Consider the following 13,523-nt stretch of genomic DNA (forward strand, 5'->3'; position numbering starts at 1 on the left):
CGCTCAATCAGTGCTTTCTTGCAATTCACTGGAGAAACTCAACAAAACAGTGTAGTGGTGAAAATACTTGATTCGCATTCTGGAACAGTACGATTCAAGTCTCAGTGGCGCTCTCCTGATATGTTATTCACGAATCCCCTAAAACACTTCAATCAAATTCTGATATGGTTCCTTTGTTAAGCCAGTTTACTGCCACTAATCACGTCGCATTCCATGTTTGTTAAAGGACTTGACAGATTGAGATAGTCTGTGAACAACTGTCGAGTTCCTAGCCCCACAGAGTGTCTTTGACGTACTTCTGTATCACCATTTAATGAAGAAAAGAAGCATTTGCGGACTGATGGACCGGCCTCGCTGTTATATTGAAGGCTTTGAGGTGTACACTAATGTGACAAAAGTCATGGGATATCGATGTGCCACATACATATGGCGGTAGCATTGCTTACATAAGGTATAAAAGGGCAGTGCGCTGATATATTGTCATTTTTACTCAGGTGATGATGTGGAAAGGTTTCTAGTATGATGACGGCCACACGACGGGAATTAAAAGACTTTGAACGCGGAATGGTAGGTGAAGTTAGACGTGTGAAAAAATCAATTTTGGAAATAGTTAGAAAATTCAATATTCCGAGATCCACTGTGTCAAGAGTGTACCGAAAATATCAAATTTCAGAAAATACCTCTGACCACAGACAACACAATGGCAGACGTCCTTCACTTAACGACCGACAGCAACGGCGTTTGCGTAGAGTTGGTTTGATTTGCGGGAAGAGCCCAGACACAGAGGTCATCGGTCTCATCCGATTAGGGAAGGATGGGGAAGGACTTCGGCCGTGTCCTGTAAAAGGAGCCATCTCAGCATTTGCATAAAGCGATTTAGGGAAATCACGGAAAACCTAAATCACGATGGCCGGACGCGGGATTGAACCGTCGTCCTCCCGAATGCGAGTCCAGTGTGCAAATACTGCGCCACATTTGCGCAGAGTTTCAGTGCTAACATTCAGCAGCACTACGTGCAGTAGCCGCAGAAGTCAATATGAGACGTACGACGAACGTATCCATTAGCACAATACGGTGGAATCTGACGTTAATGGGCTGTGGCAGCAGACGACCGACATGAGTTCCTTAACTAACAGCGCGACACCGCCTGCTGGCCCTCTCCTGGGTTCGTAACCATATCACTTGGACCCTAGATGACTGGAAAACAGTGTCCTGGTTAGATGAGTTCTGATTTCAGTTTGTAAGAGCTCGTGGGAGGGTTCGAGTGTGGCACAGACTGCACGAAGCCATGGGGCTGGTCGTAGGTTGTGTTTCACAAATGAACAGCATAGAGACAGAAGTTATGACACTTTCTGTAGGACCCGACCATCATTTTGCGTGACAATGCTCAAGCACGTACAGTGCAAGCTGTTACTGATTTGTTTGACTGATGGGGCTACTAAGTGCTATACCACCTACTGCACTCCCCTGATTTAAGCCCTCGTAAGTTCAACTCGATTTCTAAGCTGAAGGAAACACTTCACGGCATTCGCTTCAGAACTGCTACAAATTCGAACTGTCAACACAAATGGCACTACTAAGTGTATCCTACGACTTTCACATCGCTGTCAACGGGTTATACACAATGCTGATGACTACTTTGAAGCTCAGTAAAATTTTGAAACACGTATCTATTTTGTACGAGCTGTAAATAAATAGCGGTTCTAGGCGCTTCAGTCCGGAACCGCGTGACTGCTACGGTCGCAGGTTCGAATCCTGCCTCGGGCATGGATGTGTGTGATGTCCTTAGGTTAGTTAGGTTTAAGTAGTTCTAAGTTCTAGGGGACTGATGACCTAAGATGTTAAGTCCCATAGTGCTCAGAGCCATTTGAACCATTTGTAAATAAATAGTTGCCACTATTAAAGTTCCAACCTTCGTATATTCTTGGAATTAAATAGTTGACAAGAGATTTTCATCGCCCGCCTCTCTCCCTTTAGATGAGATTTGGTGAGATTATACGGAACGCCCTCCCCCCTTCAGCCATTTTGGGAGTCACTTAATTGATAGTAAAAGTGATCAGTGCTGTTTTAAATAACACCACCGGCAGTTAAAAACATATGCCGTAAGAACTGGTACAGCACTGCTGAGACGATTATGCATCTGTCGCTATGTGACGTGGCCTGTCAGAAGGTATCGTAGAGATTACGTGCGGTGTGCAAGTCTTACCCTCACCTGGGCTGTACGGTAGTATTCCGCTGTCGTCCTGCAACGTCAGTTGCAATGCACAATCGTACCATCCATGATTTGGAAGCATTTTACGTAGCGAGGTAGCCATGAAGTACAACGTTCCATTAAGAGATTAGAAACCCGACCAGGCACAACCAACTTGCGACATCATACAAGGAGAAAACATCCAGTGTGCTTATAGGAGGAGAAGCTAAATTTGATTGGTATTTGTATAATTTTAGTTACGTGTAATGCATGTGTGATAGCCTGCCGATGTGGCCGAGCGGTTCCAGGCGCTGCGGTCTGGAACCGCGCGACCGCTACGGTCGAAGGTTCGAATCCTGCCCTGGGCATGGATGTGGGGTGATGTCCTTAGGTTAGTTAGGTTTAAGTAATTCTAAGTTCTAGGGGACCGATGACCTCAGATGTTAAGCCCCATAGTGCTCAGAGCCATTTGTTTTTTTTTTTTTTTTTCACTTGGGATAACAAGTGAACCCTCAATACTGTGGTTGTTTCAAGGTGAAAAATTGATACCATCCGAGAGTGACGATGCAGGGAAGTCTTCAGTTTGTGACTTTCGTTCTCGCCGTCACCGTGCCCGTCTTCTTCACCTTCACAGTCTTTGCTGGAGACAATGTGGCCGATTCCAGTCGCAGATTCAATTCCACATTTATCGCGATTTCCTACTCTTTCGCCTTCATTAGAATTTTTAAATCTGTGTTCGAAGTCTAGGATTATTACTCGAAGTAATAGCAATAAAAAACCTTAAATCTATTACTTCAGAAACAGGTTATTTTTGAGGGGTTTTAACAGTCAGGTTAACCAGAGTAACAGAAAATTGGTTCCAGAATGAGATTTTCACTCTGCAGCGGAATGTGCTCTGATATGAAACTTCCTGGCAGGTCAAAACTGTGTGCCGGACCGAGACTCGAACTCGATACCTTTCCCTTTTGCGAGCAAGTGCTCTACCAATCGGTTAACTCAGTTTTTTTATTACAGAGGGCACATTACCCTCTGACCGAACACGCTGAGCTACCGTGCCGGCAAACCAACTGAGCTACCCAAGCACGACTAATGCCCGCTCCTCACACCTTTACTTCTGCCAGTATCTCGTCTCCTACCTTCCAAACTTTACAGAAGCTCTCCTGCGAACCTTCCAGAACTAGCACTCCTGAAAGAAAGGATATTGTGGAGACATGGCTTAGCCACAGCCTTGGGGATGTTTCCAGAATGAGATTTGAAATGCAGGTTGCAAAGCGCCTTTTGTTGCTGCGTTTTTATCACATCAATTAGACGCACATTGTATAATGAAGGAGTCAGCGATCTTGAAGATCCCTACAAAAAATCACATTGACCGTAAATTGCAACTGGCACTTTGGTAAAATTTCGTTTCGATTCACAACTGAAAATTCACTCCAATTTTCTATATTAGTTCATTTGCATCATATAGTCTTGTGAAATCCGCTGAATCGCATTCAAGGGCCCTGTGTAAATAGAAACTGATGATATATAGGTAGAGACAGGCGCCTCCATCACGTCATGTAAGAGGATTACCACACCACTGCCAGTAGCGGAAGTACAGGAAACGTGTGCTGTAGAGCCATGAGGAGTACAAGAAGTTGCGAAATGCACCTCCTGAAGCAGGGCAACATTAACGTCCACAGGTTGTAGAACTTCATGGAGTAATGCCAGTTTGCTGCACACGCAAATGTTATTGACATTCACCGCAGATATACGATAAGTTTGAAAAGCTGCCATCGGAAGTTGAGTGGACAATGAAAAGATGGTGGAAGCACGAAGAGTTCCCGCTAGGTCGCCATGGAAGGGAACATCACCGCGACAGGGAGGGAGTCGACTCCACCAAGGGGGTTCCATCGCACTGTAAACATCCACGACGTCCATCCTCAGCATCGATGTCGTGCGCCTAGGAGACTGGAGCCTGAGAGGGCCAGTTCAGTGGAATACTTTCAGCGAAACCCACATGCAGTGCATCAGACACAGAAAGGGGACCAACGGCACCAGATGCAGGTTGCAGAAGGTCGGAATCCACACGTGGATGCTGACCAGAGGTAGTGGTTGGCACAGACATCGTGTCGTCCTGCGTCAGAGCACCGCAGACGGCACATCATCAGAAAGAGGGTAATCGTCCCGTGCACATATCCGATGGAAGTAGTCATCAAATGGGGCACGACACTGTCTTTTTCATTCCCTCAGCGACTCTTGCTTCCTTACTGTTCCGTGTTGGATAACTGACGACTATCTTCTGACTTGTGGAGGTCGGTAAAGCTCAGTAATCAACAGCCATGGGATCGGGACAGACGACTTGTTTCTGCTGTCTGCGGCAGTGTGGGAAAGACAGGCAGAACGTCCATCATATCGTCGAGAGCAGTCGACGCCAGTGATGATTCTTCAGAGTAGGTGCAGCAGGCAGACCCGCCGCGGACAGATACAACAGAGGTAATACAAGGGCGCCGCAGGGAGAGCAATGTCTCCGATCGCCGTCTAAGCCAGTTTGTGCCGAGACATTCCGAATGACTGAATGAACATGTCATTCCTCGGTACAATCTGAACGAGTTCGCAGCTGGCCATTCTACATGATGACAGCCGCCAGTAACCAAGTTGAGCCGTGCGTGGCTCATGTTCCCGCCATCGTGTATTTTACACCCTGTTTTTAACGTACTTCCCCCCTCACTACGTCAATTTAAATTACTGGTGTCACTGAGTTGCTGCTTTGCCTGACCGTGAGCGGCGCTAGCAGCGCGTATCAATGTATCCACTCTTGCAGTATCTCTGCTCGACTGTTAGTACTTCCTGGTCGTTGTCTGTCGTAAACCAGTTCGGGTCTCGAGTTCGGGCTGCCAGTCAGTTGGAACGCCTCTGGAGCGCAGACCGGACCTGCCAGTCGGGGAGACGGAATTGCGGCACTAGTGCAGTCGGGTTGGAGCAGTGAGGCCTGTGTCGACATAGCTCGCCCGACCATTGCTGCCACGCATCACTTGAGTCTGGCCACGGTCTTGGTGGATCGTCGGTCGGTCGTCCTACCTTACGACGCGTTTTGGCTCCCCGATCGTTCATGAGTCGGCTGTGTGTGTGCGCATCAGCTCTCGATTTGTCTTCGTCCATGCTTAGTTACTGCTGGTTACCGTTCAGGTCTTCGTGCAACTGTTTGTCAGGTTGTGTGTGTAGTTGACGTTATTTTCACTGACCACTATGTTGTCGGTATTCTGAGGGCAGTCGGTCGGTTGGTGCAGACCAGGGAAGACATTTCCGTGCCGTGCAGGCGGCTGAGTCCACCGGCGGTCCCTACACAGTGTTGGAGCGTGTGTGGAGCAGTCTGATCACTACGAGCTTCGTGGCTTACCGACCCAGGACGTCAAAGTTGAGTGGTGTGTTAAGTACCCAAGCCACGTCCGTTCATTTTGTGTCGTTCGCTCCAGTGGTTCGCTGTTGGGGAGCTTTTCCTGTGAGCAACACCGAGTGTTTGTAGTGGTGAAATCGAGCCGCCGTGCGGTGGAATTAAATATATTGGTTCACTTCCATTAACGTGCACCAGCGGAATTTTCTGCCTTGTAACCGTTAGTGTTCCGGTTACCTGCCCTGGCCACTAACGTAATTTCAGGCAGCGTCCCTTCCACACCTGTTGTCGCTGTCCAACATGATGTTTAGTTTTGACAGCTTAATACATAGTTTATTGTGGATAATCACATCCATAACAGTTTGGTCTTTGAGTTTTTATGTACCGATCGGTGGCAAGCAAGTCGTGTGGTCGGTCGCTCTGTGACTGTCTCTTGGTTGAGTTACCGACGGATCAAGTGTAGCTGGGCCCACCACCTGTCTCGCCTAAGTGAAAGTTAATATTTAGAGGGCAGCCCCCCCCCTCCCTCCCGGAGGGGTCTGAGTGCCGTTGTCTATAATGTCCTTTTCATGGGTGTTTAGTGGTCTGTTGGTAATCTATTATAGCCAATGCTTTAAGAGAAAAAAATGTTGTGTTTTATGTAAATCAATTTATGTAAATCAATTGTAGACCTTCAGCCGCTTAAATTCTAATTCTTAAATTTAGTTATTTTCGTTGCGTTGCTTTTTCATTCAGTGTGGGTTCGGCCATTGAAAACTTAAAGGTTAAGGTAGTTTTGAATTTTTGGAAAACTGTTTTAATTGCTTATCTTCGGTCACTTGAAATTTATCTTGTTGCTTTTTAAGATTACTTGTTTGGAGGCCTTCAGCAGTGAAAGAATTCGATTTTTAAACTCGTAGTTGTAAAGGTTCGGCTATGCACCGTTTTGGTTTAAAGGAGCTATTAAATTACAATAAACTACAATTTTGAAGTGAAACTGACCGACGCCGGCCGAAGTGGCCGTGCGGTTAAAGGCGCTGCAGTCTGGAACCGCAAGACCGCTACGGTCGCGGATTCGAATCCTGCCTCGGGCATGGATGTTTGTGATGTCCTTAGTTTAGTTAGGTTTAACTAGTTCTAAGTTCTAGGGGACTGATGACCTCAGCAGTTGAGTCCCATAGTGCTCAGAGCCATTTGAACCATTTTTTTGAAACTGACCGACACCTTATTTGGCCCTTTCCGCAATCCTAATCACTTGTTCTGCCCAGCGGGTTTAGCGGCCGTTTCACAAGTAAGAAGGCGCGTATTTCCTCATTTCAAGTTTAGTCTGACGGACACGGTAGGTTTCGAACGTCTTCCACGTTTCAGAAACGTGATTGACAACATTTCGTATGGTAGAAAGGCAGCTGCCACACCACCCAATGGGAAACCAAACAAGAGTTCGAAAATCCTCAACGTCTGGAGGCCAAAACCAGCATGATCAACCGCGATAGCCCTCTTATGGAAGCGGAACTTGACATCCTTCATTCTCCATCTTGATATACGCAGTGCAACTGATGATCGAAAAATGAATTCCGAAATGATTTAGCGGTGAGAGACGCATACGTCGCGTACAAACCATTCGACTTCATCGACTTCTGGTTCTGCATGACCCAGAGGAAAAGATAACTTAATCGTCACTTGGCGGTAGGGAAACGCCTTGATGGTCGATGAATAGGGATGCGAAGACAAGTTGTTACGCGGAAGTAAACAAACGGGCTCTCGCTCGCAAGCACCAAAACAGGCGAGACGCAAACAAGACGAGTTCGCCTCAACAATGCCGAAGGCAGACTGCCTCGTTAGGCTATCGTTACATGACTCTCTGCCCGAACCAAATTTCTATCTTTCATCAACCATATGTATGCAGCCTGTACTCATACATTCATAATGTATATTCCTGTACGAGGGAAACATTTTAATAGAAAGTCGCGTGGTCGGTGTCGGCTGATAAATACGATATGCAGTGCCCATGTTGTTCAGAAGTGCGGTGCAAAGTTCCTTCGGACACGCATAGATGTTCGAAGGAACAGACAGTGTGGTGACTGCAGCCTTTTCTGGTTGACGACATAGGGAAATTTGGGTGTGGCCGTGATTCGTGATCAGAGAGCCTAATGGTTTCGGTCAGAGGGTTACCTACCCTCTGTAATTAAAAAAAAAACAACGACGAACTTGAATAAGCGTCCGCTCCGAACAGATAGAACGAACAATCCCGGTTCGGCAGAACTTTTCTTTGTCGCGATTCCATTTTACAGCCTATCTTCTTCCATATTCGCAAACGCAAATACCTTTTATATATTTTATAACGTCTGTGCTAGACGCAGTGGCTGTTTCTTCGCACACACTTGCAGGTCCGAAGGAACTTTGCATCGTACTTCGGAACAATACAGCACCGCAGCACCGTAGCAGCTTAGCAGTACGTGCATCCAAGCCGCTGACAAGAATAATATAGAGAAGAATAGAGAGAAAAATAGAGGATGAGTTAGATGACGATCAGTTTAGCTATAGGAAAGTAAAGGCACCAGAGAGGAAGTCCTCAAGTTGCGCTTGGTAACGGAGGCAGCGTTGAAGAAAACTCAAGACGCACTCATTGCAATTTTCGGACTAGAAAAAGTGGTCGACAATGTAAAATGAACCAAGGAGGAATAATAAGAATTGAAGACAAATAACGAAGTGGCCAGTTTAAAAACGGCGTAAGTGAGGGATGTGGCTTTCGCCACTACTGTGCAATCAATACATCGAAGAAGCAACGACCGAAAGTAAAGGATGGTTCAAGAGTTGGATTAAAATTCTGGGTTACTGGATAGCAGCGATAAGATTCGTTGATGATATTGCTATCCTCAGTGAATGTGAGGAAGATTTACAGGATCTGTTGGATGGAGTGAACAGTCTAATGACTACAGAACATAACATCTACATCTACGTGATTACTCTGCTATTCACTATAAAGTGCCTAGCAGAGGGTTCATTGAAACACCTTCATATTGTTTCCCTACCGTTCCACTCTCGAACGGCACGCGGGAAAACGACCACCAAAATTTTTCTGTGCGATCCCTGATTTCTCTCATTTTATCGTGATGATCATTTCTCCCTATGTAGGTGAGTGCCAACAGAATCTTTTCGCAATCGGAGGAGAAAACTGGTGATTGAAATTTCATGAGAGGATCCCGTCGCAACGAAAACGTCTTTATTATAATGATTGCGACTCCAATTCACGTATCATGTCTATGACACTATCTCCCCTATTTCGCGATAATACAAAACGAGCTGCCCTTCTTTGTAATTTTTCGATGTCATCCATCAGTCCCACCTGATGCGGATCGCACACCGCACAGCAATACTCCAGAATAGGGCGGACAAGCGTGGTGTAAGCAGTCTCTTGAGTAGACCTGTTGAACCTTCTAAGTGTACTGCCAATGAATCGCAGTCGTTGCTCTGCTCTACCCACAACATAATCCATGTGATCGTTCCCATTTAGGCTATTTGTAATTGTAATCCCTAAGTATTTAGTTGAATTTACAGCCATCAGATGTCTGCTACTTATCACGTAATCAAAATTTAGCGGATTTCTTTTAGTACTCATGTGAATAACTTTACACATTTCTTTATTCAGGGTCAGCTGCCACTTTTCGCACATTACAGATTCTTATCTGAATCATTTTTCGATTAGTTTTGGTCATCTGATGACTTTACAAGACGATAAATGACAGAATCATCGGAAAACAATCTAAGACTGCTACTCAGATTGTCTTCTATGTCGTTAATATAGATCATGAACCATAGAGGGCCTATAACACTTCCTTCGGGAACGCTGGATATTACTTCTGTTTTACTTGATGACTTTCCGTCTATTACTATGAACTGTGACCTTTCTGACAGAAAATCACGAATTCAGTCGCACAACTGAGGCGATACTTCGTAGGCACTCAGTTTAGTTAGAAGACGCTTGATGGAACGGTGTCGAAAGCCTTCTGTAAGTCTAAAAATATGGAATCAATTTGACATCCCCTGTCGATAGCATTTATTACTTCATGATTATAAAGAGCTAGTTGTGTTTCGCAAGCACGATATTTTCTGAAGCGGTTCTGACTGTATGTCAATAAATCGTTTTCTTCGAGGTATTTCATAATGTTAGACTACAGTATATGTTCTAAAACCCTTTTGCAAATCGACGTTAGTGACATAGACCTGTAATTCAGCGGATTACTCCTACTTACCTTTTTGGGTATTGGTGTGACTTGAGCAATTTTCCAGTCTTTAGGTACGTATCTTTCTGTGAGCGCGTGGTTGTATATAATTGCTAAATATGGAGCTATTTTATCAGCATACTCTGAGAGGAACCTGACTGGTATACAATTTGGACCGGAGGCCTTGCCATTATTAAGTGATTTAAGCTGCTTTGTTACACGGAGGATATCTACTTCTATGTTTCTCATCTTGGCAGTTGTTCTTGATTGGAATTGAGGAATATTTACTTTGTCTTCTTTGGTGAAGTAGTTTGGGAAAACCGTCTTTAATAATTCTGCTTTAGTGGCACTGTCATCAGTGACTTCATCGTTGTTATCGCGCAGTGAAGGTATTGATTGCGTCTTGCCAGTGGTGTGCTTCATGTATGACCAGAATATCTTTGGGTTTTCTGCCAGATTTCGAGACAGCATTTCGTTTCGGAAATTATTAAAAGCATCGCGCATTGAAGTACGCGCTATATTTTGAACTGCTGTAAAACTTTGCCATTTTAAGATTAAATCGGAAAAGACAAAGATATGAAATGCAACAGAAATGAGAACTTAGAGAAACCTAACGTCAAAAGTGGGGATTAAGAAGTAGACGAAGTTAAGAAATTCTGGTACCTTGGAAGCAAAATGGTCCATGACGGACGAAATAAGGAGGACATGTAAATTGAGCTGAACAGGCAAAGAGGCCATTTCTGGCCACGAGAACGGTAAAAGCTGTAGGGGTAGACAGAGATTTGACTACATCCAACAAATAATTGAGGAAATAGGGTGCAGATGCTATTCTGAGATGAAGGCGTTAGCCACAGCAGACAAATTCGTGGCGGGCCACATCAGCCTAGTCCGAAGAGTAATGAAAAAAAAAGAAAAAGATACTGCTGTCTATTGGGGAAAGTAATCTGAGTATACACCATTCGTTCTGGAACCAACGCAATTTCAGTAGAAATGGAATAATGGGCGATAGAGCATCGTATGTTCAAGTAAGATACTTTTGTCCTAAAGGGTGGATCTGTCGTTGCAACCCAGTCGCTATTTTAGTCGCACAGTCATAACACAATCTTACGAAGGGCTACAACAGTCAGAACATCAAGGCATATTCTTACGAAGAACTGTAAGAAGTGAGAATACCTGAAAACATCGCGATCGCTCGAGAGACAATCATCAGGGGTACGAGACGATAAGCGGGTCAACACACATACTACTTATTGATGCACCGTGACTCAGTGATCAAAATGTTACATTCGGATTTTCAATTCGACGTGTATAAAATCCTGGTGGTGCAGTAGATTGATAATAAAAGATTCTGACTACGGTAAAATTTCGGTGTTGGCTATGAAGGAATCTTTGAAGATGATCTAACAGCAGTATCGATTATGAGCGATCTATCGAGTTTGGGCCCATGGAAAGACTTGCTTGGTTCATGAAACTGCGCTTCACTCCGCACACGTGACTGGCTGGTGTGACATAGCTACTGAAGGTGAAAATATACGGTCTTTTGTGCAGGCTGGCCGACAACTTACAGTGACAATGCAATTTATATAAGATGGAGGATAAATACGGAGAGTGTTTATTTTGAAAAGAACGGTGCGGCACAGTACACTATAGAAGCATCCACGGCAATTGTGAAGAGCGTTTTTCTTTGACTCGCCATGCCTCTTTTCAATGACGTGTCATGTCCACCACGGCCAGCAGACTTATCCTCTTGCGGATTTACGTTTAGGTAGGCCATCGACGTTGACAGTCACAGAGGGCGGGCCTATTAGTTATAGGGAGCTCCAACGTTAGGCGGGTTATGGAGCCCCTCAGGAAAATAGCGGGTAGGTCGGGGAAGAATGCCAGTGTGCACTCGGTGTGCTTGCCGGGGGGTCTCGTCCGTAATGTGGAGGAGGCCCTTCCGGCAGCTATTGAACGCACTGGGTGTGACCGGCTGCAGATAGTAGCACATGTCGGAACGAATGACGCCTGCCGCTTGGGTTCTGAGGCCATCCTTGGTTCCTTCCGGCGGCTGGCTGATTTGGTGAAGACAACCAGCATCGCACGCGGAGTGCAAGCTGAGCTTAATATCTGCAGCATAGTGCCCAGAGTCGATCGCGGTCCTCTGGTTTGGAGCCGTGTGGAGGGTCTAAACCAGAGGCTCAGACGACTCTGCGACTATAATGGTTGCAAATTCATCGACCTCCGTTATTGGGTGGAGAACTGTAGGGCCCCCCTAGACAGGTCAGGCGTGCACTACACACCGGAAGCAGCTACTAGGGTAGTAGAGTACGTGTGGCGTGCACACGGGGGTTTTTTAGGTTAGAGGGACCCCCCCTTGGGCGAAACGATAAAATACCTGACGGCTTACCAGAGAGGACATTATCATCGTTGATAAAGAACGTCCGTCCTCAGAGACCAAAAACAGGAAAAGTTAACGTAATATTGGTAAACTGCAGGAGTATCCAGGGCAAGGTTCCTGAATTAGTATCTCTTATTGAAGGAAATAGTGCGCATATAGTATTAGGAACGGAAAGTTGGTTAAAACCGGAAGTGAACAGTAACGAAATCCTAGACACAGAATGGAATATATACCGCAAGGATAGGATAAACGCCAATGGTGGAGGAGTATTTATAGCAGTAAAGAATTCAATAATATCCAGTGAAGTTATTAGCGAATGCGAATGTGAAATAATCTGGGTTAAGTTAAGTATCAAAGGTGGGTCAGATATGATAGTCGGATGCTTCTATAGACCACCTGCATCAGCAACCGTAGTAGTTGAGCGCCTCAGAGAGAACCTGCAGAACGTCGTGAAGAAGTTTCGTGATCATACTATTGTAATAGGGGGAGACTTCAATCTACCAGGTATAGAATGGGATAGTCACACAATCAGAACTGGAGTCAGGGACAGAGACTCTTGTGACATTATCCTGACTGCCTTGTCCGAGAATTACTTCGAGCAGATAGTTAGAGAACCAACTCGTGAAGCTAACGTTTTAGACCTCATAGCAACAAATAGACCGGAACTTTTCGACTCCGTGAATGTAGAAGAGGGTATCAGTGATCATAAGTCAGTGGTTGCATCAATGACTACAAGTGTAATAAGAAATGCCAAGAAAGGAAGGAAAATATATTTGCTTAACAAGAGTGATAGGGCACAAATCGCAGAATATCTGAGTGACCACCATCAAACGTTCATTTCTGAGGAAGAGGATGTGGAACAAAAATGGAAAAAATTCAGAAACATCGTCCAGTACGCCTTAGATAAGTTCGTACCGACTAAGGTCCAAAGCGAGGGGAAAGATCCACCGTGGTATAACAATCATGTACGAAAGGTACTACGGAAACAAAGAAAGCTTCATCATAGGTTTAAGAGTAGTCGAATCATAGCTGATAAGGAAAAGCTGAACGAAGCGAAAAAGAGCGTAAAGAGAGCAATGAGAGAAGCATTCAACGAATTCGAACATAAAACATTGGCAAACAATCTAAACAAGAACCCTAAAAAGTTTTGGTCATATGTAAAATCGGTAAGCGGATCTAAATCCCCTATTCAGTCACTCGTTGACCACGATGGCACCGAAACAGAGGACGACCGAAGAAAGGCAGAAATACTGAATTCAGTGTTCCGAAACTGTTTCACTGCGGAAAATCGTAACACGGTCCCTGACTTCAGCCGTCGCACGGACGCCAAAATGGAAAATATTGAAATAAACGATATCGGAATTGAAAAACAACTGCTAT

The sequence above is a fragment of the Schistocerca piceifrons genome, chromosome 4, assembly GCF_021461385.2.
Source record: "Schistocerca piceifrons isolate TAMUIC-IGC-003096 chromosome 4, iqSchPice1.1, whole genome shotgun sequence".
Lineage (NCBI taxonomy): Eukaryota > Metazoa > Arthropoda > Insecta > Orthoptera > Acrididae > Schistocerca > Schistocerca piceifrons.